Source organism: Petaurus breviceps, unplaced genomic scaffold (genome assembly GCF_028583685.1).
Source record: "Petaurus breviceps papuanus isolate PSGF00001 unplaced genomic scaffold, PetGlider_PUasm1.0 185, whole genome shotgun sequence".
NCBI classification, from domain to species: domain Eukaryota; kingdom Metazoa; phylum Chordata; class Mammalia; order Diprotodontia; family Petauridae; genus Petaurus; species Petaurus breviceps.
Window position 1 is genome coordinate 15619884 of NW_027185797.1, and position 27107 is coordinate 15646990.

Sequence of the window (27107 nt, forward strand, 5' to 3'; positions counted from 1 at the left end):
TATATATATATATATATATATATATATATATATATATATATATATATATATATATATGCAGTGGAATATTAAAAAAAAGAAACTTGGTAAGATTTAGATGAACTGATGTAAAGTAACGTGAATAGAACCAGAAGAACAATTTGTGTAACAACAACATTATAAAGAAAAACAGCTTTGAACTTTTAATTTAAATTAAATTAACTCATAACTTAAGAATTTTGACCAAGGCAAGGACCAACTATAATCCCAGAAGACTGATAATAAAGCATGCCACCTACCACCTAACGAAGAGATTTTGGATTGAAAATACAGAATAAGACTTTTATTTTCAAACCGGGCCAACGCTGGATTTTTTTTTTTTTTTGCTTGGCTATGTATATTTGTCACAAGAGGGAATAAAGAGAGAACCGTGTGCCTCCTAAGTCATCTGTTCTCTAGCTCAGCACTCCAGTTCCTTCACCCAATGATCCCATGGTATAAACTCATCACCCAGTTGCCCTCTCTTCCCACCTTCTGATGTATCCATGACCTTCATAAAATGCAGTGACCAGAACAAGACACTCCAGATGTGACCTGACCAGGGCAGACAGCAGCAGGGCTGTGATTTGTTATTCCTGGTAGGAGTCTCTCAATGCTGCCATCGATCCCACCACAGATTTTTTTAAGGGGTCAATTCAATCAAATCTCTTCCAGCAAATTAATATCCAGAACTAACTTTAAAAATCTGGATCCCCACAGAGTCCATCCATTAAATAATAAATGGTCCCGATGAGGAAAAATTTCCTTTTGCCATTTTTACTAAGTACTTTATTATGAAGAGGCTGTGACCTAAAGTTAAAAGTATTTTACCTCTGTGCCAGATAGAAGACACTAAAGACCAGAGTTTACAAGTGATTTACAGTGTGAGTTATTATATTTGGTATCCATTCAAAGCATCATAAATTTAGAGCCAGAAAGAACCTTGGAAATCATTGAGTCTAGGCCTCTGATTTTTCAGGTGAGAAAACCAAGGAGCCAGAGAGGTCAAGTAACTTGGCTGAATACAATATGGCACAGTAGATATAATCAGGAAGACCTGAGTTCAAATCCTGCCTCTGAAACATATTAGCTGAATATGGATTTAGCCTTACTGCCCAAGGCATCTCTCCCTAAGACTATAAATAAATGCCAAATACGCAGGAATCTGTTTTATTATGATAAACCATTTTATTTGAGATTGAGGCTTGGCACCACTAAAAAGAAGTATCTATAATTGAATATCCTGAAGGACTTTGGAGAAAAATCCCAGGGTTTTAGCCTTGTAACTTAATTGTTAGTGATATGCTTTTAAAGGGCATTAATGCTTAAGTGCTGATGGTTTTGAAAATAGTTATTTTGAAAAGGAAAGTGTAATGAATAAGTAGAGACAAGATTTCAGAAAATTACTAGACAAAGTTTTGACTATTATAACCAAGGAACGTGGAGAAATGTCCTACATGGGTCGTGTTCAGAAGAAAAAAATTTCCACACCCAAAGTATGCAAAAATACCAGATGCCTAGCTCTCTAAAATGTATGTGTGGTCCCCTCTCTCTAAAGGTTTTAATCTTCAACTTCTTTTTTTTATTATTTTTTTTATTTCTTTTTTCTTTTTTGGAGGGGGGAAGGCAGAGCAATTGGGGTTAAGTGACTTGCCCAAAGTCACACAACTATTAAGTATTAAGTGTCTGAGGCCAAATTTGAACTCAGATCCTCCTGACTCCAGGGCTGGTGCTCTATTCACTTTGCCACCTAGCCACCATTAACCTTCAACTTCTAAAGACTTACCAAGCAGCCCTATTTTCCTCATTTGCTGTTCTTCTTTCCCCATTCCCCCATCAGTCTGCTCTTAGACAAACTTGTTCAGTGGTCCAATATCACACCCTGGCCTCTTAAGGCCTTTTCCAAACTCTACCATGGAATAAGGACTCATCCCAAAGCCCTCTGTGCTATGTCTCTCTCCTATTTTTTTTTTGAGGGGGGAAGGAAAGGCAATTGGGGTTAAGTGACTTGCCCAAGGTAACATGGCTAGTAAGTGTTAAGTGTCTGAGGCTGGACTTGGACTGAGGTCCTCCTGACTCCAGGGCCAGTGCTCTATTCACTGTGCCACCTAGCCGCCCCTCTCTCTCCTATTCTTAAAGGAGATTCCCCTTCTTTCATGAAGCATCCCAGAAAAAAAAAAAAGATGCCTTCCTAATGCCACTGTCTCTACACATGAACACTTTTGGCTAACAGTCATTGAGAGAATGAATGAACAAATTCCCCTTCTTGGCTCACCCTACCCCTCAGCACATGTACCCTTGGACTCATAGCCAACATATTTAATCTTTCTCTTCTTTGCTCAAGGTTTATTATTCAGTTGTTTGTCTGCTCTCTCCACGGTCATTCACTCAAACATTATGAATCCAAGATCGTAAAGCCCTAGAGGAAAGGAACTGAGCCCAACATGGATGTTTATAAAATAGTTATGAGATATAAAAATGCAGTTTGAGCTCTGTCCTAGAAAGAACTTTCATCCCATGTTTAAGTAACAGCTCCTACAATAAATGCCAAATAAATGGGTCCTGGAGGTGAAACAGATATCACATGGTAGAGTGAAAAAAACATTGCTTCTAAAGTCAGAGGACCTGGGTTCAAATCCTGCCTCTGACACTATCCATGTGACCTTGACCAAGTCATTTAACATTGTTTGTCATTTGTTTCCTTAATTGTATACAGTTGGGGTCTGGTTCAGGAACACAGTCATCTCTCTAGGACAGCATCTCTCCATATGGAAAATCTGCTTCTGGGAGGATGACATGTAAAGGAAGTATCTTGGAGAGACAGGAGAGCACTGTGGACATTGTGTCACTCATTCTGATTAGCTAATCAAGTGTTGGAGGGGTCTGACTGGCTGCAGAGGCGTTCGAAGCCTTGTCATGGTCAGCCACGATCTGATTGCCTCATTTACTTCTAGGAGATATCAATGATCCCTTCCCTCCTGGCATCCAGTGGTGGGAACGGAGTCTCCACACTTGGGGCTTTCGAAAGGTCTTGTACTTTGGGAGTAAATACGTCTTTGTGAAAACTAACAGATGGTAAGTGGTTAAATGGGACTGAGGTGTGAGTCATAGACCCCTAATAATGGGAACACATAGCCAGTGGAGATGGAGGTATTCACAGATCCCTCAGAGCGTCCTAGAACCCTGGAGGAGCTGTAGCCTGCTTAGCCCAGGGAGAGGAAGCTGCAGAGAACAGTGGATGAGAGTGGTAAGATCTTTCCCACCTCCAAACCTGTGACTTCATGAATGATCTGCCTCATATGTAGCCTAGATACATACCCAATGTGCTAATCCCCAGTGACTTTCGTGCTCCCTCTCTTCCTGTCCTGACCTTGAGGACACTCCCCCATTAGCTGCCATAGCTATTCCTCTCTAAGCTATCCTCTCCATTAGAACGCAAGCTTCTTGAAGGCAGGGACAGCCATGCTTGCTTATGTTTGTGTCTCCCAAGCTTAGCACAGTTGCAGGGCAAATAATAAAGTGTTAAATAAATGCTTTTCCTTCCCTATCCTGTCCTGTAGTCCATGTTTTGTTAGCCTGAGGATGTGATGTAGTGATATGCTAAGCTCAACAGAGAAATTGGTGGGGACGAGGAAAAGGAAGAAAGAGATGGAAGATGGAGGGCAAAGTCAGGGAGGGAAAAATCATTAGCAAAACAAATTCCAACCTTGGAAAACAGGGTATAAAGGGAGGAGCAAAAGGAAATAAGGAGAGGAAGGGTCAGTGATTCAGGTCTGAGCAAGGCAAAGGGAGCAGGGACCCTCATCCAAATCAGCTGATGCTGTTACAAGTGAACTCAGCTGCAAATTCCATACGTGAAGGTGATTCTGATGACTATTTTCACCTTTCAGAGTTCACAAGGTTGTCATCTGGTCAATTCTATCTCTGGATTGTCATTCACCTGAGATCAAGAAAGGATAAACAAAAAAAACCCAGTGGTGTTATGAGTTCATAGACACATGGTAGTTGGGCGGGAGACAGGACCCAATAGCCTTCATCGGGCATCTTTCTCAAAGACCAAGTCTTAAACCCAGTTCACTCTAGAGCTCCTAGATTGGAAAATAGGTACCTGCCCTTCTAGCACAGAGTGAATGTAAATACTACATAGTAACTCGTTCTCTTTTGGTCAGGAACCCTAAGGATCTTCCCCTCCCAGTTTGATTTTTTTTTCCCTTTTTTTAATTAAAGGGGCTATCCCTTTAGTAACTCCTTAAAGAGTCCTATTCACTGAAGGGGCATCTTGAAGTGAGAGCCTGAAAAGGCCTTAGCCTAAAAGGGCCAGGGTCTCCCATTGCATCCTTGTCATCTCCGGTCGTCCTGATGAATATCTGGCCACTGGACCCAGATGGCTCTGGAGGAGAAAGTGAAGCTGGTGACCTTGCATAGCCCTCTCTCACTCAAATCAAAGTCAACTGCTAGTCATGTATTATCTCCCTGATGCCATGGTCCTCTTCAAGAATGAAGGACAAAACACATTACACTCTATATACCATATTATATACTATACCACAAAGCAGTAATCATCAAAACTGCATGGTGCTAATTTTTTTTAAATAGAAAATTGGATCAGTGAGACGGATTACCAACGCAAGACCAGGAAGCAAACAAATACAGTATATATAATGTTCAATAAAATACCTTAGAAATCAGAAGATGTTCCAAATCAGGCCTTGACTTATTGTTTGGTTAATTGTCTGAATGTGAAAAAGCAATGGAGAAAATGTTAATAATACAGATAAAACTTAAAATCATGTGTACATTTTGTTTCTCCAGAGACCTGGTTGTTAAACATTTACCAACACATCCTTGGTTTAGACCCACATTTCACATCAGGTACAACAATACAATAATCTCCAAATGGATACATGACCCACATGTGGGATAACACATGTAAGGCACTTTGCAAACCTTAAAATACTCTATAAATGCTTATTATTATTATTATTTAAAGGGTTATAACATAAACAAAGGAACAAAAAGGAGATATCATTCATAACTCTAGGTAGGGGGAAAGTTCTTGCCCCCCAAAATTTAGAAAGCATCATGGGGAATAAAGTGGACAATTTGACTACATAATTGATTGAAAAATTTTGTGCAAATCAAATCAATCCTGATAAAATTGGAAGGGAAGTAGCTAACTGGGGAGGAGAGGGGAATCTTTGAAGCAATTTCTTTGAGCAAAGTCTGATATCCAAGATATGTTGGGAATTTACTAAAATATTTAAGAATAAGAACTACCCCCAATCAATAAATAGTCAAAGTATATGAGCAAGCAAATTTCAAAAGGAGAAATGCAAACTATCAACAATCATATGGGAATATGCCCCAAATTCCTTGTGAGAGAAATGCAAATTAAAACAACTCTAATGTTGCAACTCATACCTATAAGATTGGCAAAGATGACCCAAAGAGAAAATGGCTGTCCCCAGAAAAGTGTAGGAGCTCAAGTACACTGATACATTGTTGGTGGCACTGGGAATTGATGCCACATTCTGGAAAACAATTTTGAACCACACACCCCAAATCACTGACTTGTGTGTACTCTTTAACTCAGCAATGTCACTTCCCAAGGAAAGTTGTAGGGATCACTGGGCTCCATGAAGCTTCAGGAGGGTTCCTTATGTTGGGTTTTATTTTGCCCGTGGCTTATGAGTGCAAAAGTAATGGTAAAGTAATTACTATTCACCCAGCAACTGTGGAATGGGTCAGGTGTTTGGAATGACCAAGTACAATGCAATGAGGCATGGCTCCTTACCTGGAATTAAAGGGAACAAATTGGTTGTTGATAATATTTCAAGTTAATTTTCCACAATGTCACTCAAGGACAAGGAATTCCTGGAAGGAAAAACAGCACCCTGGCAGGCCTGTTTATCTCTAGGGTGATATGGAGAGAAGTAATTGCATGCTTCCTGCTTTCTGACTCCCTCTGATCTGAAGCAGTCATGGCAAGTGCTCTACCCAAGGGAAAATGAACCTGGTCTGTCTCTAGTTATGTGGATGGAGAACCCAAAATACTCCCTTTCTAAACTTCCCAGTGAGAAGGCTGTTCGGGATTGCTTTCCTGAGTTAATGAAGACAGTCAATGTGTTTGTTTTGTCAAGGGAAGAACTTGATCTTCTTGGTTTGATTTTAATAAATTTGGAAAGGAGAAAGACACGCCTTACATGACTTACAAGGGGTTGGACCAATACCATACCTTGCAAGGTACAGTATCGGTCCAACCCCTTGTAAGTTGATGTTCTCACGAGGGACCAGTGCCCACTATTCTACTCTTAGAAATTGTAAGACCACACAATTCACCTGCTGTATTTGGAAGCTCAGTGCAAAATTGGTGGTTCGGGGGATTGAGTACTGGACCTGGAGTCAGAAAAGCCCAAGTTCAAAGGTGGCCTCAGATATTAGCCTCTGTTTGCTTCAGTGTCTTCATTTGTAAAATGGGGACAATAGTAATTTCTCCCTTCCAGGGTTGTTGTGAGGATCTAGTGATAGAAGAATTGTAAAGCACTTTAACACAGAGCTTGGCACATAGAGGGCACAATATAAATGTTAGCTAAGATGACTGTGATGATGGTGATAATGATGAATCTCAGAATTGGGTTTGATTCTAATTCTGCCATTTATGACTCATATGACCTTGGGTAGGCCATTTAACTTTGGGGGGGTTTATTAAATGACCTCCAAAGTCCAGTCTAGCTTTAAATTTTACAATCCTATTGTAGACTTGGATCATATTGGCTTATAATGGTTCTTATAAAGGGGTCCATATGTAGACTTAGGAGGAAGGGAAATTTTTATATTTTGGTAACTTTATTTCAATATCGTTAGTTTCCGATGTAATCCCCCTCATTTTATATTTTGTGCATTTTAAAACATTCTTCCCAGAAGGGGTCCAGACTGCCAAAAGGGTGAAACGAAAATAATTAAGGATCTCTGACCTCTAAGATCCCTTCCAGCCCCCAAATCCAATGACTGCAGGAGTGAAAGCTTAGACTTAGAATTTGCCAGCTCTTAAGAGCTTGGTCAAATACCGAAGACACCAAGGTCAGCCCCTTTGTCTCTGACCATCACCAGCCATCCTGATTTTTGTCTTACCACCGTACTTTAATGACTCTGGAAGATAGAATGAGGGTAACAACTGCAATTCTGCCTCACTTAAATCCAATTCACCCACAAGTCAAGACATCATGTCATCAGTCCTCTTTGAAAACAAGAATGTCCAAAAATGTAGCTGCTGACCTCAAGGAGCTTACATTCTAATGGGGTAGACAATGTGTAGGCAACTAGGGAGATACAAGACAGAGAAAGTAGATGGAAGATAATTTCAAGAGAACAGGCATTAGCAGCTGTAGAGGTTGAGGAAAGACCTCCAGAAGTAGTAACTGGGAAGTGAGATAAATTTTGAAGGAAAACCAAGCTGTTGAAGTGAGAGGTGTGGGAGAGGTAGGTAGCCAAACAAGTTCCTGGAGGGAATAAAGAGACACTGAGGTTTATTGATTGGAGGTAGAGGGGCAAAGAGTAAGATATGTTTGGACTCATCTTGGCTGCTGAGTATAGACTTTGGATTGAAGTGGGGAGGGAGTGGGGGCAGGGAGCCCCACATCCCTATGACTTAAACCTATTTCTGACTTGTGAATCTGACCATCAAATGTTTCCCTGAAAAGAATACTGGATTTAGAGTCAAAGAATTGGATTTGAGTCTCAACTGTGCTACTTAAAAATCTGTATGATTTTAAGCAAAATATGACATCTCTCTTGGCCAATATTCTCATTCATAAGATGGGTAGGCTGCACTAGATGGGCTCTCCAAGGCTCTTTCACTTCTAAAACTCCTTCAGCTCTTGGCTACCAATGACTGGTATCTTCTGTAGCAGGCAGTGATAAGCCCAAGGGGATAGTTAATGCCCATCACCTTCTAAGTCTCTGGTTAATATTTAGCCTTGACTGAGAATGTGTTGTGGCTTTATTGCCTAGTGACAAACCCACAGATGATGAACTTCATGAAGTGACCTGCTGGCTGTCCATTGGCTTTATGGCCCCATTGTCTACTGGGGTGTTGTCAGACTCAAATAGGGGGCACTAAACTGTAATACCTGCAGCCACATATTGACTTAGAAAACCATGCTGGTCTGCAGAAACAACCTGAGTTATTCATTTGCAAACCCTACTGAACAATTCATTTTTTGTTGAGGAGGGAGAAGATCAAGCTGGAAAAAAAGGGGGGGACAAGAGCCCAAAAAGCAGTTTGCATACCTCCTTGCATGATGAGCTCAGGCTCTAGATCACCTGCCAGGGCCAAAGTGTTTACAGCTTTCCAGGCTGAGCCGCAGAAGGGCCAGACTTTTCCCAGTCTCCTGTCCTGCACCTAAGATTGATTCAGTTTATGTCCTTGTATATATTTAGCTGTTCTGACTATTTTCTTGTTCTATTTGCCATAGATTACACTGCCCCAAACGACCAGTGGCACATCACACCCAACTAATGCTATGTGGCTGCTCTGTGAGGGTTAAATGAAAGGGGAGCTGGAGAAGCCAACCTGTGAATGCCTTTCTACCTTGTGACTCGGAGCTTAATTCCAAATGGTTTTGTTAAACTACTTAAGCATATTTTCTATGAAACTCCTATTTGGAATTAAGTTTTTTCTTTTAATAAATATAGCCCTACTAGGTGAACCAACCCACTCTGAACACAGGATCAATTGATGGAGCATTTATGTGCACCTACTATGTGTCAGCCTCACCTTTAAACTCACTAGCTGTGTAATCCTTAGGCAAGTCACTGGACATCAATGTCCTCGTCTGCAAAATAAGGGCATTGGCCTCCATGATCTCTCAAGGCCTTTCCAGCCCTAAGATCCCCAATGCCTAGTATGGTGCCTGGCACATAATAAATGCTTGAGACTGAATGAAAGTGAAGAGAGTTTAAGGGTGGTGGAGGGCCCAGCTCACCTCCCCCTCACCTGCAAAGAAGCTGAGTTGTCCCAGATCTACCTACTTCCAGTTCCTACCCAAGTAATGGCAGAGGCCTGTGATGCCGAAAGGGTTAAGGAGGTAAGGGGGAAAAGCAAAGAGTTGGGGAGTGAGACTTGGGGGTGGGTGAGTAGGTGGGGAAGGACCCACTGGGACAGGAGGGGGCTGTTCCTCCCTGGCATTAACATGCAGCTGGTAAGTGCTGCTGAATGGCCCAGTCTCAGCTGCTACCCCCTCAAAGCCAGCAGGGAAGGATGAAAAAAAAAAAAGCGGAGGGGAAGGGGGAGACGTGCAGAAGGGGGATATCTATTAAAAGTTAGTGGAGAGGGTCTGCACAGTGGGAGCCCTTCCATCTCCAGCACAAGCGATGATTTAAATCCAAGAAGGGTCCCCTCAAGGGGATTTCGTGAACCATGCAATGCTAATTAACTCTATTGTTATATTTGTTTGGAACAGGAGCTCCCCCAGGGATGGCTGGGCACTCCTTTCTGTTGCAGGGAATTTACATTTTGCACCACTGTCTGAGGCCGGCCACTAAGGCACCCAAGAGGAGAGGAGGCAGACCCAGGTGGTGGTGGAGGGGGTGGGGCAGGCTTTCCAGTAAGATCTCTGCTCCGTGGCGCTCTCCTTTCTCCTGTGGATTCCTTTCTTCTATGCCATCCATACCAACCACGTACTAGCATCTTTGTCTAATCATTAAACAATTTCTGAGCTTCTCACTTTGGATTATGGTTTAGTGGTTTGTTTTAAGGAAGGGAAAAAAAAAAGATTAAACCCAACCCTTAGAGAAATGAAGCTATGTGGAAGAGCTGATTAGCTCATGGCTGAGCAAAACTGGAAGCCAAGAGAACTGTTAAGGGCCCAGCCAAGGTGCGAGCCAAAAAAGACAAGGAGGGGGAATGAGGTCTGCCCATCTCCACAAGTCTCTAACAGTCTCTCATGGGCCCAAGGTCTGTCTCTGGGCACGTCCAGAGAGGTGGATGGGTAGTCCTGGACCAATTCTCCAAGGTCTCCCTTGTAGTACAACGCAGGTGGGTGGTCCAATGGGTGGGATAGTGGCCTGGGAGTTGGGATGGATTATCTCTGACACCCCTTCAAGCTCTTGTTGGATTTCATAGGAATGTAACCTCCTGGAGGATCAGGGTTTTTGCCATTTTTGGTTTTGTGTCGCCAGCATTTTTGTGTCCATGCTCCACGGGCCTCCCTTCACTGCCTCACACAGGTGAGACGAGCCCTGACCTAAAAAAACTTAGATGCTAGGAGAAGAGACAACATCTATGGATGCCAGCACACCAGATAAGTGATCTGAGGGGAATCGGAAGACATTAGGTCCTGGGGGTGGGAGTGGGGATTGAGACTGGAGACTGAAAAAATCTCCCTGCAGAAGGTGGAGATCACTTGGGGCATTAAAGGAAACTAGGAATTCTAAGAGGTCAAGATGCATCTTGGGGAGATACAACTGATCAGATTAGAAACATGTGGAGGGGAATTGGAGAGTCTTCTGTGGGGAAAAGCGAGAAGATCCCTTTGGCTGGACCCTAGAGTGGAGGAAGGGTAAGTCAGATGGGAAGCTAGTTCAGGACTGAGATGCCAAGAGATTTAAATGGCATAACAGCGTAGTTTGAATTTACTACCGAAGATAATAGGGAGCCACAGCAATTTACTGTGTAGATAGATACCTGATAGCAACTGCCTAGCAGATGGCAATCTGTTCTTGGAGCCCTGCTTCAGTCACTTACTAGCTGGAAAAGTAATTTAACATTTCTCAGCCTCTGTGAAAATTGGACAATAATAACACCCAGTTTATAGAGGCGTTGTGAAGGTCAAATGAGATAATATATCCAAAGTACTTTGTAAATTGCCATAAAATTCTGATAATGATAATGAACAGATAACATTCATATGGTACTTACTACATACCAGGGACTGTGCTAAGTGCTTTACACATATTCTTTCATTTGATCCTCACAACAACTGTGGGAGGTAGGTACCGTGTTTCCCCGATAATAAGACACTGTCTTATTAATTTTTTGACAGAAAAACACCAGAGGGCTTATTTTCAGGGGAGGGCTTATTTTAATGAACATTGACAGCAATTTTAATAAACAGGTAAATGTGAACAAAAAAATGTACCTTTATTCAATAAGCAAATCACTGGGGAAGAACAGGATGACGCGCTCACTGCTGCAGCTCTGATTGGATGCAGCTCAGAGCACGGCGTGCGTTTCACAGCGGGGGGGGGACAGTGCATACAGAGGGTATATAGCGTGTAGCACAGGGGATCACCTTCACTACAGTAGCAATCTCAATCGGGCTTATTTTGGGGGGGGGCTTATTTTAGAGGAATCTTACACAGTAAGGGGAGGGCTTATTTTCAGGATAGGTCTTATTATCGGGGAAACACGGTACTGTTATTATCCCCATTTTACAGCTGAGGAAACTGAGACAAACTGGTTAAATGACTTGCCCAGAGTCATATAGCTGGTAAATATCTAAGGCAAGATTTGAACTCAGGTCAGCACAGACCTGTTTTAGGAATATTATTTGCATTTGATTCAGTTTAGTTCAGTAAACACTTATTTGAAAAAAGAAGAGAATAAAACCTACAAGCTATAGGCAAGTGAGTTTGGTTTTGATTGCTAGGAAAATTCTTGAATGGATCTTTAAAGAGATGGTGGCTAAGCCTCTAGAAGGGGAAGCAGTGATTATGGAGAGCAAGCTGGCTTCACCCAGGAGAGGTCATGCCAGACTGACCTCAGTTCCTTTTTTGACAGGATTACTAAGCTAGTAGGAAAGGTGAATGCTCTAGACTAAAAGGTACCTAGATTTTAGCAAAGCTTTTGATAAAGCATTATATGTTATTCTGGTGGTAAAGATGGAGATATAGATTAAATTAGCCTATATTGGAATAGGTTCAGGACTGGTTGGATTACTGGACTCTAACAATAGTAGTCAATGACTCAGTGTCATCAAAGCAGGAGGTCTCCAAGACTTTGTGTATTTTTGTCAGTGACCTAAAGAAAGGCAGAGAGGGTATGGGAACAAGACTGGGAGGAACACTGCATTTAAGCATTCAAAAGGATCTTGGAAGGCTAGAGCTTTGGGCTGAATCTATATGGTGAAGTTCAATAGGGAGAAATACAAAGTCTTGCATTGGGTGCAAAAAAAATTCACCTCCACAATTATAGGATGGGGGAGGGGAGAAGGGTCATGGATAGATAGCAATTGTTCTGAAAAACATCTAGGGATTTTACTGGCCTGAGAGCTCAACAGAAGACAGTCATGTGGTAGAACAGATTAAAAAAAATGAGCTTAAGTTACATTAAGAGGGGCAAAGTGAGGGTGGCTAGGTGGCAGTGAGTTAAGTGTCGGCCCCAGAGTCAGGAGTTCAGTTCCAGCCTCAGACACTTAACACAAAAACACCAGCCTTCTAACCTTGGGCAAGTTACTTAACCCCAATTGCCCTCCAAAAGGAAAAAAAAAAAGAGGGGCAAAGCTTTAGACTTTGGAAAGTGCTTTACAAACATCTCATTTGAACTTCCCAACAACCTCACGAGGTAGGTACCATGTACCATTAAGTATTATTATACCCATTTTACAGATGAGGCTTAGGCAATCTAAGTGTCTTGGCTGTGGTCATATAGCTAGTTAAGTCTCAGGAGTTCAATTTGAACCTAAGGGTCTTCTGATGTCAAGTCTCAGCTTCTTCCCATCACACTAAGAATTCTTCACCTTTTTTGTGTCATGAATCCCTTGGGCAAGTCTGCTGAAGCCCTTCTCAGGATAATGGCTTTAAATGCATAAAATAAAATACATGGGATTACAGAAAAAACCAATTATGTGGAAAATCCAGTTATTAAAATGTATGGTTTTTAAAAGTTCACAAACCCCAGGTTAAGAATTCATGCTGATGGCTCAGCGAGTAACAGCACCAGCCCCAGTGTCGGGATGACCTGGAGATCGAATCCGGGCTCAGATACTCAGCACCACACCCAGAAATAACTGGCCGTGTAACCTTGAGCAAGTTACTTAACCCTGATTGCTTTAAAAAAAAAAAAAGGAATTCATGCTGACTATTATTACATCTCTTTAAAATGTCAATGTCACACATGATAAGAAAAGACTGAATTCCAGACTTTTGGGGGCCACACCTTCAAAATCTGATCTTTCTGCTGAATATGGGGTCAGTTCCACGAAAAATCCTGCTCCTAAAGGAACTCTAACTTGTGTTGGAGCAACGAGTTAAATGGACACTTTCTGGTACCTTCTTGTCCTGCTCCTCTTTGACCCTCACAAGCCTTCATCTCCACCCCTTGAAGCTTGCTTATTTTTGTTGTTTCTTTTTCTGTTCAATGAAATTATGATCTTTGCATTCCTTTTTAAAAGAATATTTTATTCTCTTCCACACACACATTACATGTTAAAACAACTTTAACATTTGTGGGGTTTTTTAAGTTTTGAGTTCCAAATTCTATCCTTCTCCTCTCCCTCCCTGAGATGGTCAGCAATATGATATAGCTTATACATGTGCAATCACATTAAACAATTCCATGTTAGTCATTTTGTAAGAGGGAAGGAAGGAAGGAAGGAAGGAAGGAAGGAGGGAGGGAGGGAGAAAAGGAGGGAGGGAGGGAGGGAGGGAGGGAGGAAAGGAGGGAGGGAGGAAAGGAGGGAGGGAAGGAGGGAGAGAGGGAGGGAGGAAGCAAAGTACCTTGGTCTATATTCAGACATCAGTTCTTTCTCTGGAGGCATATAGGATTTTTCATCATGAGTCCTTTGGGATTGTCTTGGATCATTGTATTGCTGGGAATAGCTAAATCATTCAGGGTTCTTCGCCATACAGTGTTGCTGTTACTGTGTATAACATTCTCCTGGTTCTGCTCACTTTACTTTGCATCTGTTTGTGTAAATCTTTCCAAGTGCTTTCCTTTTTTAAAACAGCCAGTAGTCAACATTAAGTTCAATTTAGGGGATAATAATAGCATAAACCAATTGGCATACTGCCTGCCCACCCTGCCAGTTGGTCTTCTCTGAGAGTTGTCCCCTAGCCCTGGCTCATTCCTTTTTTGGGTTATATATATGGCAAAAATAGGACATTTCCTTTTTCTGCTTACATCCTCTGACCTTCATAATAAGATTAAAACAAGAGTATCATCAAAATAAATATCTTCTTAAATATTATAATTTTAAAATTATTCATTTTCTCTAACTTCCTCTTTGATATTTTCTAAAAACCACTTTAATTTGAATGAGGCATTCTAGTCAAACTATTCCTTTGAATGGAGGAAGTGAAACATGAGATAGAAATAGCCAGAATTATGTATGAATCCCTAAATATGGCCAATAAGGGCCAGTGGGTTAAAGAAAAATCACAAGTACAAGATGAGAAAGACACATCTAGACAATATGTTCGTGTGAAAAAGTCCTGGGTAGTTTAGTGCACTGAAGGCTCATTATTAGTCAAAGGTGTGATATGGTGGCCAAGAAAGCAACTGCCATCTTAGACTGCCTTAAGAGAATCTTGAGGCTTGTTCAGAATTAGGGAGGTAGGTGATAACCCACTATATTCTGCCCTGGTCAGACCACACCTTGAATACTGTGTGTGTTCAGTTCTGGGTATCACAGAAAGACACTGATGAGCCTGGAAGGTGTTAAGAGAAAGATGACCACAATAATCAAGAGCCCTTTGCCCCATGAATTCATGCCCCATGAGCAGAGATGCACTTAGAAACTGGCAGCTTGGGCATGGAATAGGAAAGGTTTCCTCTCAAGTTAACTTTTTAAGATAAGTTCACTTGGGAATGAGAAGAGAACTCAGACCTTAGGACTTAGCAAGGGCCTGGCATATAGTAAGTACTTAAAAAATGCTTGTTGACTTGACTTATTGACTCAAGGCTTCATAAGGAGAGTCCAGGATACCAGCCATTGTGAGCTGGGCAACATGGAGCTGCCAATTTGAATTCTTGTGGTGGAAAAAAAAAATGACCAAAATGTTCCTACTGTTTGACCTAATGATTCTGCTGCTAGGCACACATTCCAAGGAGGTCCATGACAAAAATAGAATACACACCAAAATATAACAGCATTTTTTGTGATATTAGAAATGATGAAAGGGGCGGCCAGGTGGCTCAGAGAATAAGAGCACTGGCTCCAGTGTCAGGATGACCTGGATCAAATCCGGGCTCAGATACTCAGCACCACACTCAGAAATAACTGGCTGTGTAACCTTGAGCAAGTTACTTAACCCCTATTGCTTTTAAAAGAAAAAAAAAAGAAAAAGAAATGATGAAAATGATGAAAACAGAGACTCATGGAAAGACTTATATGAACTCATACAAAGTAAAGTAAGGAGAACCAGGAAGACCTACCATATATTCAGAACATGAAAAGACCATCAAACAGAAAACAGGTGAAATCCAATGCATGAAATCATAATGACCAAACTTAACCCTAAAGAGGAGATAGAAAAAGGCATCTCTCCCATTTCTCTGCAAGATTAGGGGATCATGGCTTTGGAACACTGCAGATAAAGACAGACTTTTTTGATGTTGGTTAGTTTTACTGAAGTTTTTTCCCTCTGATGAGCATTGGTTCCATTAGGAAATATAAGTGATGCAAAAACTAAAGATGTCCATAAAAAATTATTTTAAAAGAATCATGGAGTTGCTACCAGGAAGGCTGCAGTGAGGAGGGGCTGGGTCAGAGAGGGACTCATTTGGGCTAAGTGACAGCTAGAAGCTATAAGAAGAAAAATTGCCATCTGGTGGCTTCCTAGTTTTAGTCACTGTCCTTGCTAACCGGACATTCATTTCCATTGAGTATACGTTCTGAAAGAGTACATGTGCTGCCTTGCTCTGGGGAAAAGTCCCACTCATCCCTTGTCACAGAGATGCACAGAAGTCTCCCTTGAAGGAAATGGGAATGTTCAACCCCAAGAATAGAACATGGCGGAATCAGAGTAGACATGATGGCTTTTTGGAAGTATTTGAGAGGATATCACCAGGAAGAGAGATTAGACCCCAGCATGAAGAACTGAAAACAGTGAGTGAACAGGAGGAAAACATAGGCTTCATGTAAGGAAATGCCCCAGCATAGAGGAAGGGACTGCCATGGGAGGAAGGAGGTTTCCCATCACTCTAGGCTGGAGAATGCCTCATCATGTCTGTCATGAGAGGGATTCAGTCCAAGTATGAGTTGGATGAGATGCCCCTGGGATCCCTTCCAACTCTGAGATTCTGTGATGGGGAGGGGGAGGGGGCGGTTCTAGTAAATGTTTAACATTGGGTGGGGGGAAGACTGTGCTCACTTTGAAGTTTAATCTGCAACATTAACATTTTCTCTATCACTATCTTAAACCTGTACAATAAAAAAAATACAGTCAATCAAGCCCTGATTTGGAGGGTTTGTTCTGAGATAAAAATGCTCACACTGAAATGAACAGGTTAGAGCCTGTTCCAGCACACCCCTGGTGATACTAAAGACTGGAACAAGGAGATTAGAGCTTGCTGGTAGTACCAAAGACATCCCTGTGGCCAGCCTTTCCCCACCTTCTTGAAAGGGCCTGTTTACCTTAGATTTACAAAGGACCGGTTGTTGGAGCCAAGCTGGTGGAGTAGAAGCAGGACCTCCCTGCTGTTCCGGCTTCACCTTCCCCAATCCATGTAAAAAGGGCACTCCACACAAACTTTGGAGCTGCAGAACCCACAAAATGACACAGAGAAGCTAACCTCCTGCTGAGGACAGCCCGGTAGGCTGGCAGGAATCAGATAGTGCAGTGCTCTGGGAGCCGAGCCCAGCCCCATGCCGAGGCTTTAGCCCCAGGGCAGGCCTGACCAGCCACCCGCCAGAGGGACTTCAGATCAGCAGCAGCTGTGGCCGTTTCCAGATTTATCAACACATAGATGCGAAGGACAAAGTGAGAAGTCAGTGCAATCTGGACTTTGGGACCTAATAAGTGGGAGATTTTGCCCCCCAGAGTGAGAAGCCGCTGAGACGCCAGCACAGCCAGCCAGCACCAAGTGGCGGCTTCAGCTCCTGGCCTGCAGAGTGTAGGGGGACCAAGCACCAGTCTGAGGGGTAATCACTCTTGCTTTAACCTTCTTTGATCTGGATTGCAGTTTAGAGTGGAATCTAGGGTGTGTCCTGGGGTGTGTGTCCAGCTTGCCAGAGCATGTGGAGACCTCAGAGAGGGCACCCATCTAATACCTCCGGCAACCGAGGAAACCCCAGCATTTGGGACGAAAGCTCCCCTGTCTGGTGGCAGAGTTCTACTGTGGCAAAAAGCCCAGGGGTCAAGTGACTGAGGGGCAACATGACCAGGCAAAGGAAACAAAGCAGACAGAAGGTTCCAACATTAGACTCCTATTCTGGGGACAAAAAGGAGCAAAACATGGAACAGGAGGAAGACAGTGAAGTCAGAATTCCTGCACCAAAAGCTTCAAAGGAAAATACAAGTGGGTTACAGGCCATAGAGGACCTTAAGAAGCAGATAAGAGAAGTGGAGGAAAAATTGGGAAGAGAAATGAGAACAATACAAGAAAATTATGAAATGAGAATCAACAGCCTGACTGAGGAAAATAACACCTTAAGAAACAGACTGACTCAAATGGCAAAAGAGGCTCAAAAAAGGCAATGAGGAGAAGAATGCCTTAAAAAGTCAAATTTGCCACATGAAAAAAGAATCTCAAAATCTCAATGAGGAGAATCATTGCTTCAGAATTAGATAGGAGCAAATGGAAGCTAATGACTTTATGAGAAATCAAGATGCTGTTAAACAGATCCAAACAAATGAAAGAATAGAAGGCAATGTGAAATATCTCATGGGAAAAACCACTGACCTGGAAAATAGATCCAGGAGAGATAATTTAAAAATTATTGGACTACCTGAAAGCCATGATCAAAGTAAGAACCTAGAAATCATCCTCCAGGAAGTTCTCAAAGAAAACTGCCCTGATGTTTTAGAACCAGAGGGCAAAATAGAGGTTGAAAGAATCCACCAACCACCTCCTGAAAAAGATCCCAAAAAGAAAACTCCTAGGCATATAATAGCCAGGTTCTGGAATTCCCAGATTAAGGAGTGAATATTACAAGCAGCCAGGAAGAAACAATTTGAATATTGTGGAAACACAATCAGGATAACCCAGGATCTGGCAGCTTCTACACTGAGAGATCAAAGGGCTTGGAATATAATATTCCAGAGGTCAAAGGAGCTGGGATTAAAACCAAGAGTCACCTACCCAGCAAAATTGAGTATCATGTTTCAGGGGAAAATATGGTCATTCAGTGGAATAGAGGACTTTCAAGCATTCTTACTGAAAAAACCAGAGTTGAATAGAAAATTTGACATTCAGATACAAGAAGCAAGAGAAGCATGAGAAGGTAAACAGGGAAAAGAAATCATAACAAACTTATCAAAGTTGAACTATTAACATTCTTACATGGAAAAACAATAATTGTAACTGATGAAACTTTTCTCAGTAGTTGAAGGGAATAGAAACATATATATATATATATATATATATATATATATATATATACATATATATATACAAGGGTATATGGGCATATGAATACACATGTGAATGTGCGTATATATGTTTACAGGTATACATAGATAGAGGGCACAGGACCAATTTAACAGGAAGGGATGATACTTAAAAGGTGAAATTAAGAGGTGAGAAAGGAATATAATGAGAGGAGATGGGGAGAGACAGATTGGGGTAAACTATCTCATACAGAAGAGGCAAGGAAAAATGGTTACAATGGAGGGGAAGAATAGGAAGGCAAAAGGGAATGGGTAAACCCTATTCCCATTGAATTTGGCTCGAGGAGGGAATGAAATACACACTAAATAGGGTATCTCACCCTCCAGGAGAGTAGGGGGGGAGGGGATGAGAGGGTGGATAATGGAAGAGAGAGCAGGCTGGGGGGGAGGGAAGTTGGAAGCACCCACTTTTGAAAAGGGATGGGATCAAAGTAGAGAATAGAACAAGTGGGAGGTGGGATAGGAGGGAGGGAAATATAGTCAGTCTTTTACAATATATCTACTATGTTATTGTTTTGCATTAGCTACACATGTACAACCTATACTGAACTGCTTACCTTCCCAGTAAGGGTGGGTGACAAGGGAGGAAGGGAATGAATCTGGAATTCAAAGTTTTAAAATCAAATATTCAATATATATGTATATATATGTGTATGTATGTATATATATATACTATTATTAATACTATTTTACATGTAATTGGGAAATAAGATATACAGGCACTGAGATCCACTGGAAAAGTTGAAAGGGGTATGGGAGAAAAAAAATTTTTTTAAAGTATGCTTCAATCAAAAAATAAATAAATAAAATTAATCCAAGTTGCTTTGCAAAAAAAAAAAAAAGATTTACAAAGGACCTAAGTTCCCTCTGTAGATTTGGAAGAATATGGGATTTGGAGTTAGTAAACCTAAATCCTACTATTTCCTGTGTAGCCTTGGAAAGGTCACCTAACCTCAGTGGACTTATTTCCTCATCTAGAAAATAGGGATTAAAATGAGGGGATTACCAAAGAAGTCAAAAACAAAAAGAACCCGTAAATATCAAGATACTCATGGCAAATGCTTTTTGTGGTGGCCAAAAAAAAAAAATCAAAATAGCATGAGTGCTCATTGGTTGGACAGCAGTTGAACAAATGATTTCATATGATTATAACAGAATATTATAGTTTCCTAAGAAATGACAGAGGGGGCATCCAGGTAGCACAGCGAGTAAGAGCACCGGCTCCAGTGTCGGGATGACCTGGGGATCGAATCCCAGGCTCAGATACTTAGCACCCACCCAGAAACACCTGGATGTTTAACCTTGAGCAAGCTACTTAACCCCAATTGCTTAGGGGTGGCCAGGTGGCTCAGCGAGTAAGAGCACCGGTTACAGTGTCGGGATGACCTGGGGATCAAATCTGGGCTCAGATACTCAGCACCACACCCAGAAATAACCAGAATAACCTTGAGCAAGTTACTTAACCCCAATTGATTAAAAAAAAAAAAAGAAGAAATGACAGAGGTGAGGAATTCAGAAAACCATGGGAAGACCAGCATGAACAGATACAGAATAAAGTAAGCAGACCCAAAACACGACATGCCCTGTAATTCCAGTAGCATGTCTCCAAAGAACAGAGAGTGAAACCAAATGCTGTGTAATGGTAATGACCAATCTTGACCCCATGGAGATGAGGAATGTAGGGAATAAGCATTTATATGGCACCTACTATATGCCAGGCACTGTGCTAAATCCTTTGTAAATATTGTCTCATTTCAACCTCACAACAACTCTGGGAAGCAAGTGCCATTATTGTTTCTGAGACAGAGGTTAAGCTCTTTGCCCAGGGTCACACAGATGGTAAAAGTCTGAGGCCAGATTTGAACTAGTAGATAGAGCACCAGGCCTAGAGTTAGGAAAACCTGAGTTCAAATCCAGCCTTAGATACTTGCTAAGCTATGTGTGACCCTGGGCAAGTCACTTCACCCTTTTTGCCTCAGTTTCCTCATCTGTAAAATGAGCTAGAGAAGGAAATGGCAAACCTCTCCAGTATCTTTACCAAGAAAACCCCAAATGGGCTCATAGAGTTGGACAAGACTGAAAAACAACTGAATAGCAATAACATATATATTATACACACACGTACATATTTATATATATATATATATTCAGCATCATATACATGCACACACATATACACTATTAACAGGGTTGTTTGGTTTTGGTTAGCTGATTTTCTTACGAGGGAAGACTCGCTGGGTACAATGGTATTATTTGGAAATAACAATGATGGAAAGGCAAAAGTCATCAATAAAATATAATTTTTTAGAAAGAGGGAGCCAGATTATTTCTATGTTACTTTCCATGCTCTAGAGCCTATGACCCTGTATCTTTCTGAGTAAACAGTCTAAAGTCTGCTGTCCAGGTGCTGCTCACGGCAGTCTGCAGTCCTGACATCTGAGCGCCCTTTGCCTGGACCTCACGTAACACTGTGGCCAGTCCTGACTTTGGATAAGAAGAGTCTGTGTCGCTAGGTCCCAGACAGGCGCATGTCCCTCTCATCTCCTCTGTTTAAACATCAATAAATCATCACAAAGTACAAGCCCTGTGAGTTAAGCTCTCTCTCTTTGTTCAATCCATATGAACTGTACAAGGGCAATAAAAGGAATAAAATGTACAGAATCCTTTTTGAAAGTAAGTATATTATTTCAGGATTGCATTGTACATTAACACCTAATTTATCTGGCTTTCTTGGGGAATGAGGTCTGCTAGCTAATCTGAAAAATTCATTTCTCTTTTATATACCATTACTTATTTCATTTGCACCATTTTGGAAAGAACTTTTTCCCCCTAAACTATTATCAGGCATTTCCCTGCCTTTTTAAGCAGAGGACCTTAATGAAAAAATCACTGCTCATAAAGCACTGGGGGAAAGGGGGGTGGGAGGGTGGCCAGAGTGGCCTTCTGTCCTCCATTCCTACCTCTGTCCTTGTTCTTTTTTGAACCAAAAAACCTCAGAAAGTTTTTACAAAAAGGAAGACTCCTTAGAGATCATCTGCTCCAAACCCTTTCATTGGGGGGGAATTAATGCATCAAGGTTAAGCGACAAGGTCACACGGTGAAGTCATAATAGTAACAATAATGACCACTAATGTTTATATAAGGCCTACTACGGACCAGACATGGCTAAGAGACTAATCTCTTTACAATTATCCTCTCATCTGATCCTTGCAACCACCCATGGAGGTAGGTGCTGTCATTATCGAATTTGATAGATGAAGAAACAGAGGCAGACCATTGTTAAGTGGCTCGCCCAGGGTCATACAACTTGTGAGTATATGAGGCCGGAGCCAGACCTTCTGATTCATGTTCCAGTGTTCTCTGCACCATGTGTCACTAACAGTCTTTAAAAATGGCATTGTCCCTCCTCCCCAAAGTGATTTTATAGTTTAATCTAGACAATGCTGACATGGTTATAAGTTCAGGAAGTTATATGAATGCCTCAGAGGCTGAGGGCTTGCCTCCAAGAAAGAGAAGTTTGAATTTCTATACCACTTTAAGATTCACAAAAAGACTTTGTCACAATAGTCACTGAACTAGGGAATTGGTCAAAGTATTTTTTTTTTTTGCTTTTTTGGAGGGGGGAAGGTAGGGCAATTGGGGTTAAGTGACTTGCCCAAGGTTACATGGCTAGTTTTTTTGTCTTAAGTGTCTTAGGTGGGATTTGAACTCAGGTCCTCCTGACTCCAGGGCCAGTGATCTATTCACTGTACCATCTAGCTGCCCCCAAAGTATTTTTTTTTAATTCTCATTTTATAGATGAGGAGATGGAGGCTACTCAGAATCAGAACTGGGATTTGAACTTGGGTCTCATCTGGATTTAAGTCCAGAGCTCTTGCCAGAACTGAGTCCGCTCTTAGGGGCAGACCCTTGACTTCTGAGTCTGAGATAGAAGATGCCACCCCAGCTCCCTGGGATTCCTAGGAGCCTAGGAGTGGGATGTCACGGTCTGCCTGCCCACCCAAGCTTGGCTACTGCTTCACAACCTGTTTCCTTCCCTTCCCTTTTAAAAAGTTAAATATAAAAATTTCAAAAGAAAATTGAATCCCCAAATTATTTTCCTTAATGCAATATCTGGAATGACTCAATCTCTAGAAGTCACTGCTAAATGCTGGGCAGCTGGGGGAATTACATGTAGAAAAGCTCCTCACTTCCCTGCCTCCCTTCCCTTCCCCTCCCCTCTCCTCCCCTCTCTTCCCCTCTCCTCCCTTCTCCCCTCCTCTCTCATCCCAGAATTTAGCCAACTGTTTCCAACAGTGTCAGGGGGAACCCTTATCCCTCTTTCTACTCAGCTGCTAGAGCCTTCCCTTCCAAAGTCCCCTTCCATGGACTCTTAAATTTTGTCTCCCCAATCAGAATGTGAGCTCCATGGGACAAGGATTGTATTTTTCTTTGTATGCCCAGTGCTTAGTAGAGTGCCTGGTATACAGCAAGTGCTTAATAAATGCTTGTTTCTTGATTAATTGGTTATTCCTCCCCGGGCTCCTGCTGATTACACTGGTTCTGTGTCCCTCGCACCCGCCTGCTTAAACACTGTGGTGATGGCCAGCCAAAGTAGGTGGGATCTTAATTCTGGGAAGGAGGAAAACCCTCCATCCAGATGCAGAACTTCTCAAGCTTCCAAATCCTGCCTCTGGGTGCTTGGTGACCACCACGTCCAATGGTCCTCAGCAGGTAAGGTCCTGATGTCTCAGGTAGATTTTCCTAGGCAGGTTCTCTGCTGTGTGTCTCCAGTGATATAGTTGGATAGATCACTGGGCCTGGAGTCAGGAAGATTCAAATTCAGCCTCCAACATTTACTAGCTATGACCTGGATATAGTCACTAAACTTGATAAGACTTTGGGGACAATGAAATGAAGAATGAATGTAATAGGCGATATGAATGCTAATGTCCATTACTAAAACTCTCATTTATATCGTACTGTAAGGTTTCCAGGACATGTTCCTCTTAGGAAGCCCTTAGGATATATGCCACTAGAAGGCAGGATGATTTTGAGTTTGCCTTTCTGTCCTCAGTACCCAGAACAGTGCTAGCACATCTCAGGCACTGAATAAATGCTGATTGATTGATTGGGGTAAGAGAGTATCAGCTCCTTTTGGCATATTGGTAACTAAGACGGAAAAATGTCACATGGCTAGGAAGTGATCAGGCCAAGCCAGGCTTTAGTCAGGGCCATAACTAGAAATCTTGACTCCTGACACAAATTCCTTTGAGATAGTTGGGGGGCAAGGTGTACTACACAGGTTGGTCCTAGGAGAAACAATCCAGTTGGAGACATAGGCAAGCCAGGAAAGAGGGTGGCCTGCACTCTTCTCACCTCTACCAGGTCCAGGCTGAAACCCAGTGCCCTCTTTTGGCCCAGCCTCCCCCTTGCCCCTCACTAACCACTGAGAAAGTAGAGGTTGACACAAAGGGAGATATACCCCCTCCACAGGGGAATGGTGTAAGGGGAAGGAACTCTAGATTTCAAGTCACAGGACCCAGGTTCATATCTTGGCTCCCAGACTTCCTGCTTCCTTGATCTGGGCAAGTCACTCAATCTCCTTCATCTCTCCCATCTGTAAAATGAGGAAGTTGAATTACATGACCTGTCAGGAAGATCTCTTATTTATTATTTTATTTTTTTCCCCAATTACATGTAAAAAGAGTTTTTAACATTCTTTTAAAAAAATTTTTAAGTTCCAAATTCTTTCCCTTCCACACTCCTCCCCAAGATGGTAAGCCATTTGATATAGGTTATACATGTGCACTCATATACCACAAATTTCCACATTAGTCATGTCATGAAAGAAAATATAGGGACCCCCTCCAAAAGAAAGAAAAAGACAGTTTGTAAAAGTCTGCTTCAATCTGTATTCAGACTCCATCAGTTCTTTCTCTGGAAATGGACATTTTTATCATAAAAGTCCTTCAGAATTATCATGGATAACTGTATTGCTGAGAAAAGCTAAGTCATTCACAGTTGATCACCATACAATATTGCTGTTACTGTGTACAATGTTGTAATGGGAATGCAAATTTGGAAGATCTTCCCTGCCCCTAGGCTAAAATGCACCTGAAGCCTGGGGAGGGAGGCTTGTTTTTCAGTAGATACTTCTTGATTGGCCAGTGAGTCAATAAGGTTGTTACATTCTCTGAGCCAGGAGAAGGCTATATAAGCCTTGATGTGTAGCTTTGTTTTGGGACTCACTTTGAGAAGTGTTCTGTGATTTGATCTGAATTCTGGGAAGCCATTGTGGAGAGTCCCCGGGCTTTGAAAAACCCAGATGCTGATTTGGTATGGATGTAATGGTTGGACAGTTTGGAAATCTGTCTACTTGATCTGTTTCTCTGACTTGATAATTCTGTCTGTGTATTCCGAAGTTTGGGGTGCTGACCATTTTCCCCTGAACAAGGTAAACGATATATGTCATTGTAAGGCCAAGGATCCTGGAGGGGTGGAATGTGATAGTAATAGCAATTAAAGATTCCCCTGTATTGGCTTGGTTTTCAAATTGATTGTGTTAAAACACAGAGTTTGTTAATCCCACCTGTGGGATGGACTTGTTGATGTGAAAAGAAAGTCCTGAACTGGGAGGAGCTGGTGACATAGATTTGGAGAGACAAGAGAGAGGCAGAAGAACTTTTTTTTGGAAGCAGCACCTCATGGAGGCAGAGAGAGAGAGACGCAGAGAATTGCTGGGAGCCACTTTGAATTGCCCTGGACTTTTGAGACCTGCCCCCTGAGCTGCCAAGGACTGAGGAGACATGGCTGTTTTGCTGGTACTTTGTCTATCTGTTTTGATGTTGTTTTGCCAGATTTGTCCACTGGTGAAAGACAGTCCTCCTGTTGAAGAAGTCCTGGAACCTGGCTTTTGGTTAAGAAGCCCTGAGACTGTCCTGCAGACAGAGAGTGAATACTGTCCACTGGTGAAGGACAGTGCTGTTGTTGCAGGGGTCTGGGAACCTTTCTGTTGGTTCAGAAGCCCTGAAGAAGGATTTTCTTGTTGTATGTTTACAGAAATCCTGGGAGAGGGTTTTGCTAATGTTTTCAGGGGTTCTAGGACTGTTCTGCAGACAGAGGATGAATTAATGAAGAGACTGGCAATGTATCTTGTGGCTTTGCTAAGCCTTGTCTCCCCAAGAACTAAGATTGCTGAGAACTTGCCTCCTGTCAAGATGAAGAAAAGACCTCCATTTGGGTATTAAGTGCTGAGCTTAAACTTGATGTAACTCTGGGGTAGATTCAATTGTGATCCAGGGGTGGGGAACTTTTGACCTTTTTGTGCTTTGTGATGGACAAATGAAGGTACAGCCTAGGGGTGGAGAAGTATTTAGACCAGGGACTTTGTAATTGATTGAATGATTGGAAGGTCCTGGGGTGGGGTAGTCCTTGGAGATTATTTAATCACATTTAGTAAATGCTGTATTTGGAATGATGTCATGTTTTGATCTTCTCTGTTCTTGGTTGGTCACTGAATAAAATGGAGACACCTATGCTGGTATTCTGAACCTTGGGAAGTTGCCTTTCCTTGGCATGACATTACAAATGTTCTCCTGGTTCTGTTCATTTCACTTTGCATCAGCTCATATAAGTCCAGGTTTTTCTGACAATATCCTGCTCATCATTTCTTACAGCACAATAACACTCCATCACAATCATATGCCACAATTTGTTCAACCATTCCCCAATTGATAGGCATCCCCTCAGTTTCCCACTCTTGGCCACCACTGAGAGAGCTGCTATTAATATTTTTTAACATAAAGGTCCTTTATCTTTTTGTTTTTTAATCTCTTTGGGATACAGACCTAGTGGTGGTATTGCTGGGTCAAAAGTATGCATGGTTCGTTCTGCAGCCCTTTGGGCATAGTTTCAAATTGCTCTCCAGAACGAGTGAATCAGTTCACAACTTCAGGAATGTTTCTTATAGCCCTCAATCTATGATCCTATGATTCCCTAAATGTCAGTACCTGCATCAAAGCCCTGATGGCTTCCCCCTGTTTCAGCCCCATACAAGGGCATCCCAGATGACTAAATCAGTCAAATAAACAGAAGAAAGAAAAGACAACATTCTGAAAATCACTTTAATTTCACCAAGGACTGTATTTCAGCAAACAGCAAATACCAAAACCACTTATTCATGAAGAAAAATGAAATGGAAAGTCATCATTTTTTTCTTATGATGAGAAAAAAGTCTTTCAAAAACCTCCTCTGCCATTTCTTATTCCACCAATGTTGCATTAGGGTGAGCTACCACACTCAACACACAGCAAACAGATTAATGCCAGCACTTTATCAGGTACAATGTCTGTTTCCATAAAACATCTTTGACATGTAAAAACTACTTAAAGGAGGAGAAAATCCAGGCCACCCACGCCCCCCTTCTTCAAACATCCAGGATACATGTAAAAGTCTGACATTTCTTGAAGCTGGGGCTTTGTTCCCATCGGAACTGTTGGTGAGCATAACCAGCTCTCTCTTAATCCCTTTCCTCATTCAAGCCCAGAGAGCCCAGCTGG

The 27107-nt window shown here is 41.9% G+C and overlaps 1 protein-coding gene and 1 long non-coding RNA gene across 6 annotated transcripts in view; one reads left to right on the forward strand and one right to left on the reverse strand.

Moving 5' to 3' along the window:
* RPL15 (ribosomal protein L15) overlaps positions 1–27107 on the forward strand; it is a 431201-nt gene that overhangs the window by 208057 nt on the left and 196037 nt on the right. The window lies entirely within an intron of this gene.
* LOC138161689 (uncharacterized) overlaps positions 1–27107 on the reverse strand; it is a 185685-nt gene that overhangs the window by 74212 nt on the left and 84366 nt on the right. The window contains exon 2 of one of the 4 annotated variants that reach the window (XR_011168437.1): positions 4696–4751. The exons of the other annotated variants lie outside the window; for them this stretch is intronic. This is a non-coding gene — a long non-coding RNA (uncharacterized lncRNA). The remainder of the gene's footprint in view (positions 1–4695; positions 4752–27107) is intronic. 4 annotated transcript variants of the gene reach the window in all.